This window comes from Gastrolobium bilobum, unplaced genomic scaffold (assembly GCF_033153095.1).
Source record: "Gastrolobium bilobum isolate Gb01-03AN ecotype WA unplaced genomic scaffold, APGP_CSIRO_Gbil_v1 utg152861, whole genome shotgun sequence".
In the NCBI taxonomy this organism is placed as follows: Eukaryota; Viridiplantae; Streptophyta; class Magnoliopsida; order Fabales; family Fabaceae; genus Gastrolobium; species Gastrolobium bilobum.
Window position 1 is genome coordinate 23,191 of NW_026898736.1, and position 7,494 is coordinate 30,684.

Genomic DNA, 7,494 nt, shown 5'->3' on the forward strand with positions numbered 1-7,494 from the left:
GAGGCATAGTGTGTAAATTTTTTTTGAAGTGTGATAGTGAAACACTATTGTGGGTGTAAAGTAAGTTTGATGAAATAATTTCGGCTCCAAGTGAGGTAGTAAATTTGTTGGAATTCTCGTCTTATGATGAAAGAGATAATAACGAGATTGATGTTGACAGATTGAGTGAGTGTCCTTCTAGGAAGGCTGGTAATGATCAAGAGTTCAGATTAAAGGAGTGTTATATATAATCGCATATGCCACTTATGGTGGAAAGTGTGTGGAAAATGCACAATGTTGATGTTGTTTTGGTTAAGTATTAATGAGGTATAGCTGAGTGCTGTGGTAGCTTTGAATATTCCGAGAGACTGATATACCAACCGATGGTAAATTGTATAAGTAGTGGCAAGGATGGATTTAGTTTTATGTGACTTGATAATGAAGTTTCAAAGATTCCTATAGGATGAGACTTGTATGTGAGAGACATGACATTTTTAGTGGTCCCTCAGTTAATAGGGAAATGGGTGTTGAAAAAGGATTCGTCCCAAGGTATTTGGTGAAAGTTGGTAAAACTGTAAGGTGATATTATATTGAATTTGTCATCCAGGATTAAATGACGAGGATTACGAAGAAGTAGTATAAATAAGTGGAACAAATGGTTAAGTTGCAACACCGGAGTGGAATGAAAGCTGAAAATAGTTAGTGGGAGAAAATATTAAGCATGAGGCCTTCATGTGGAGGTCATTAATGAGTGTTGTGTTTAGACTGTGAGAGGTCTAAGTATGGAGTTGAGCTGGTTGAGTTGGTAAAGTCGAGATGGTTAGGCTAATAAAGAGTTTAACAATGAGTGTAAATTATGAATATGAATTTGTAGGTGGAAAAATTTCATGAGTATTTGTGGTCGAAAGGCCTTATAGGGCTAATCGAAAATATAAACTAGTATGGGTATTGCTAGTTTCGTATCACAAAGAGAAAGATATAGTTGTGAGTACCTAAAAAGAGGTGAAGACACGTGACAAGGAAAAATAAAGTATATGAGTATAGAATTTAATGTGAGTCGTAATTGTAGGACACGACAAAGTGCCTTTGAAACTAGAAAGTATGTGCTTGGGTGAAAGCCAAGAAAACAACGAAATGATAAGCGTAGTAACAGTAATAGAAAGAAATGGTTGTTGGGGTATTGTGAAAACAGTGAGGAAAGCGAAAAGAGTTAAGTACTAAAGAACATGTGAGTTGGAAATACTCCAGGAATAACTAGTGAATGTGCATGAGAACGGTTAGAGCCTAGTATGAAAACGATTAGGTGCTTTTGAGAACGACCATGGGTCAGAAGGATGGATAAAGATGAGAATGAGGTAAATTGATACCGACAAATCCGTAATATGGTTATATTATTACCTACAAATCAGCGAAAGAGAAACGGTAAACCAGAGAAAGTTTAAAGTATTGGGAATTAAAATGTCACAGAACCATGAGAGACGAGTAATTATGAAGGATCAAAGGATAACGAGTATCATAAAAAGGAGATCATGCTTGTGATAAAAGTAATATGGTAAAGATACACACTTGAGGATGCTACTTGGGAGCGAGAGGATGAGATTCTCCGGCTGTGTCCTGAGTTAGTGGGTGAGTATGATTTAATTTTGCGGACAAAATTCTAAAAAGTTGGGGTGAATATAACACCTCACAATTTTAAATCAAGTAATTAAAATATTAAGTGAGCAATCAAGTGATGGATTAGTGAAAATCCAAAAGATTAGGCCAAAATACAAAGAAAGGGCAAAACGGTAATTAGCCAACACGCAACCCTAGGAAGATAAAAATTGAGTAGAAGGTCTCAGATGGTAAAAATAACCCTGGAAATGGGTTCAGAACGAAAAATTGAGTGGACAGGCAAGTTTCAGAAAAATCAGTGAATAGTGTTTTTCGCGGGTAAAAATACCGCGGTACGATTGCACCGTAAAACGTGCCGATTGAATTTTGAGCTCTAGGTTTCAAATATGAGTTAAAAATGGTCTAATGAGTTAGGAAATATGATTTCTTATAATATTCGATGAAATTAAGACAGTTTGGGGAAGCGTGCCAATGACGCGCATAATAGCTTAAAACAGTGTTTTCTCCGAACGAATGGAGGACTCTTAATTCATCTGATCAAGCATATTTAAAGGGGAATAGTTAATGTTAAAAATTTGAGTTTCTAAATAGGTTGTGAATTTACGGACGTTTAGTGGAATCGGAGGAAAATTCGGATTAGTTTTAAATCGCGTAAGGTGGCGGTGGGACCCACCCCACTTAAGTGACTTAAGCCACATGTGCTTGGCACTATTCATGCATCACTTTCCTCCCTCTTCTTGCTCAAACCCGCAGCCACCATAGCCCTTCCCCTCCAAGATTTCATTTCACCATAACTTAGCCATTTCTTCACCAAATCCATTGATTCTTGTCTTGAAATTTGATGGAAATGGCCTTCTAAATCCATTGGTGGTACTCCCAAGCCTTGAAAGCCACTAGATTTTGAGAAAAACCCTCCCCAAAGCTGCGGCCCTTTCCTTTAGATTTGTGAAAATGGTGTTGATTGATGCTCCAATGGTGGAGTATGTTTAGGAGGAGCCTTGTGCCAAGCTTTTGGGTGAGTTTCCTTGTGTTCCAATGGTTTAATTTTGTGGTTGAATTTATGAACCCTAAAGAGGGCTTGTTGGATTGATGTGTTTAGAGAGCTCAATTGGAAAATGTTTGTACATGAATGTGTCTTAGAATGATGTGTAGTAGCCATAAATGCAATAAAAATTATTGATGAAAAATGTGAATTTTTAACTTAGAAAATTTTGAGGTTGTCATGACTTTGAGTTTTGAAAATGTGTTAGGATTGGATTGATGAGTTGTTGTATGATTGTATGTTGATATAATAGGATTGTATGAGGTGTGGAATGATTAAAGTTGTATGGAAATTCCTTGGAATGCCATAGGGTAAAATTCGATTCTTTGAGGAAAGATTGAGGAATTGATGTTGAAAAATGATTTGGATGATGATTTGTGTAGTTATATGGTGCTTAGATGGGTTGTGTTGTGCTTGGAGAGTGTTTGAATCAATGGAAAAAAATGAATTGTGTTAGAGACCTAAATGAGCCCAGAATGAAATATTTCGCAAAACGATGCGTAAATGTCGGAAAACGGAAAAACGACGATTGAACTAGCCTCTAAACAACCTAAGGGAGTGTTATAAAATGAGAAAGAAAATTTAAAAAAATAAATCTCACATTTACACTACAATGGCCGAACCATCAAGGGAGGATGGGAAGGATTTTTGTGTTTTTGCGTTTTGATACTATTTTACGAGTACTGATGGATGTACATTATTGTATAGGTTGTCGTACGTCGACCTGAATCCCGAATCTTGAATCAGTGAATTGCCCTTGGTCCGGGACCAAGTGGATTGAGGTAAGAAATTGGTTCATTGCATGTGTAATTATAAATTAACATGTATGGGTTGAACTGAGAGTGATTGGGAATGTCCTCTGTGTAGGCATTCCGCTGTGTACCGAGTTGAGGGATAAGCTGCTGCGGAGCTTGTGGAAACACGAATTAAGGTAACCTCTTGGTACTGGGGCTTGTTCCCCTTTTCTGTTCCACCTTGCCAGTTGATGGCAACGGTAGGAAGTGTGTATGAATAGTATAGAACACATGAGCATGCATGCATTATTGCTATGGGTACTGCAGTACCGAGTCTCTGGCCAGTAGACAGTTTTATTAGCCTTCGGGCATTTTCGGACTTCCGCTGGATAGGTCTCCAGGAGGGAGTTCCAGTTGACTGCGGTCATGGTGTGTGATCCGGGTAGGAGCACACTAGGAATGTCTTTGGCGTTTTGGTTGGTTTGGGCATCATGGTTGTGGTTTCTGTGAACACACCTTGGATGATACCCATAGGCTTATATATGCCGAGGGCGTACGTGGAATTGGGGTTACCATCCCGTATCGTCGTATTTTGTTTTCTTTATATTCCCCATTCTCTAAATCCCTTGCTATATCCCGTTTTCAAAGTGGTTGTTGTATTCTATTGATATGCATCGAAGTGAACCATTGGGTGGAGTTTTCTCCAGAACCTCTTGGTTACTGAGATATATTCGTATATCTCACCCCGTCTCGGGGCATTTATTTCAGGAGGTAGCAGTGGAGCAGGAGCCTCGGGCAAGAGGCCCGCAGAGTGAGCGATTGAGCGTTTCTTATTTTGCATTTTGTTGGCCGTGTGGCCTAGGCTAGACTTAGGGCATGAACATGTCATTTGTATTTATTAGTAGCTTCATTAGCATCTTGTTCATGCCATTTTGCCTAAGTCTAGTAGTGATGTATTTGGTTATGTTGTCTTTTAAATTAAGTTGAAATTTTAGAAGAATGTAATTTGAAGTTTTAGTTTCAAGTTGTAATTTGTAAAGCCATATTGTAATAGTATTGATGCATGTCTAATTATGATGGAAGGGCCTTAGGCCTATTTTAGGTTATGATAATATGTATGATGGAAATATGCATGAAAAAGGTGTTAGTGATTGCAACTACTTAAGAATGATTAATATGGACTCTATGTTTAATAACTATAAACTGGATTGGGTTGTAAGTGCCCCAAGGCGTTGTTGGTCCTTGTGTGTGCCACCCATTGGATTATTACTGTATTATCATGTGTTTATTACGTACATTTGAGGTTTAAATGATCTTTTACAAATTTGGGATTATTGGAAAAACAAAGGAAACTCTGGCGAATTTTCTGTAGAATTGACAGATTTTAGGAAAACTTCGGGAGAGCATATCTCCCTCCATAGAGGTCCCCTAGGGACGTGCCATACGCCATTTTGAAGGTTGAGATGTCCTCTACCTTGTGTCAAAATTTAAGGAAAATCTGGGTTGATATTCGGCCTGAAGAAAATAGATAAACACGGACTGCCCATGTGCCCCTGCACCTGAGGCAGATTCTGGACCGGATTTGGGAAATTAATTCCCGCTTCGTTTCTCCGCCAAATTAAGCGTGTGATATATCAAAATGAAGTTTTAGATGTCTAGTTTGTAGGATAAAAATTTGAGAGCAAATGGTTGAGTGGATTGAGTGCAGTAATTCGAGAAATGTGAGTGGTTTGGAGCTGTTTTTGGGGTTGTTTGGGCTAATTGCTTATCCAACTTCAAACGGCGATAACCGGAGCAAATGAGCTCCGAATTGAGCGTATGATAGCTTGTTAAAAAGGGAATTAAGTAATACAAAAATATAATCTGAGAAGAAGGGTTGGTTGCGATCGTTTTGGTCGCAGAAAAATTTAGAGTGAAACATGTTCGAATTGGTAAAAATGTAAAGTTGGAAATAGGCTAAGTGAGTTTATGGGAACTCCTTAGTAACTCATAATAAATGATGTAAGTTATAAAAATAGTTGAAATAAGTCTTCCGCAAGAGTTTACGGTTACAGTCACAGCTTTTAATTATTACGCCTTTTTATGTTTTAAATGCTCGTGTAATAATCGGAAAAAAATTTATTCGCGTTTTATAAATGAACTGCTGTGATTGTAACTGCGCTTAATATCATAATTAATGTTAACAATACCGGTACGTAACGGGCTGTTACATATGCTCCTCCTCACTCTTAGAATAGATTAAAATGTCATCAATGAACACAATTACAAACTAGTCCAAATACGGTTTAAAAACACGATTCATATAGTCCATGAACACCGCTGGGGAATTAGTAAACCCAAAAGGAATCACCTGATACTCGTAGTGTCCGTATCTAGAACAAAATGCCATTTTAGTCACATCCTCCGGCTTAATCCGAATCTGATGGTATCCGGACCGGAGATCAATCTTAGAAAACACACAAGCACCCCTCAACTGATCAAACAAGTCATTAATATGCGGCAATGGGTACCTGTTCTTAACCGTAACTTTATTCAATTGTCGGTAGGCAGTACACAATCTCATGCTTCCATCTTTCTTTTTCACAAATATAATTGGTGCTCCCCATAGAGACACACTTGGCCTGATAAAATCCTTTGCAGACATCTCCTCAATATGTTTCTTCAACTCAGCCAACTCCAGCGGAGACATCCGGTATGGAGCCAAAGAAATAGGCCCCACACCAGGCAAAAATTTAATCGAGAACTCAATCTCTCTCTCAGGTGGAAATTCTGGTATCTCATCAGGGAATACCTCCACAAACTCATTAACCACCGAAATACTAGAAATCTCTATCTCCTTACCACCCACCAATCCACCCAAGAAAATATAACCCTGATCCCCAGCCTTCAAGGCTTTAACAGCTTGACACAAAGACAGAAAAGGAGACGGACAAATCGAGGGCTTCTCGTGAGATAAAATCAACCTCTTGCTGCAGCAATCAATCATCGCGCAGTTTTGAGATAACCAATCCATGCCCAATATCAAATTAACAGAGGCCAGGGCAAGATAATCAAATCAATAGTGTAACCCTTGCCTTCGTAGATAAATCCAACCTCTTTACAAATAAATGAGGAATCACTAACCTCTCCTGTAGCCGTAGTAATACGCATAGGGGGAATCATCCGGGATACTCTTAACCCCAATCCCTTAGCAATATATTCAGCCACGAACGAATGTGTCGCTCCCGAACCAAATAAAATAGACAAATCAATATTTGAGATAAAAATTGTACCTTTAACCAAATTTGGTGCCTTCTCAGTTTGCTGCACATTTGTAGTATAAACCCACCCAACGGTAGGGGCAGATAGCAAGGCCTGCAGATTCGCAGCCTGCCCCGTATTACTGTAACAGTCTTTGGCAAAATGCCCAACCTTACCACACTTGAAGCAAGAATTCGGAGCCGCAGTACAAGGCCCCTGATGATACCTCTTATACTTCTCACATCGAGGATTAGAATTTCTATCATTAAACCCACTTCTCTGACCACCACCTCTCTTGAATTGACCCAGGGGCTGTCTTATCTGCAACCCCTACCTCTATTATTATTCTGATGGTAGCCACCTTTGTTATTATTACCATAAGGACCAGATGTCCTCGCAGAACTAGACTTCGGATACCTGTTATAAACACTTTCAACCCGTTTGCACTGGGTCACTAGATCAGCAAAATTTCTCACAGCAGTACTGGACATTCTTTTGGCAATCTTCTCATTTAATCCCCTCTGGAATTTAGCAGATAAAAACTCAGGAGTCGGCAGCACACCCCCATAATTTGCAAACTTTACTAATTCATTAAACTTCGCCACATAGGCATCAACAGTCATGGTACCATATACCAATTTCTCAAAGTCTCCCTGTTTGGCTTCCCGAACATCCCTGGGAAAATACTCTTCATGGAATAACCCTTCAAATAATGCCCAAGTAATTTCTTCCCCCTGAATAGTAAAAGGGCGAGATGTATTATGCCACCACTCGTGGGCATCCCCCTCAAGCATGTAGACAGAATAAAGTAATCTCTGGGGATCCTGACATCTCATAACTTGTAATATTTTCTCCATCCCCATCAACCAGGTAGTTACTACCTTT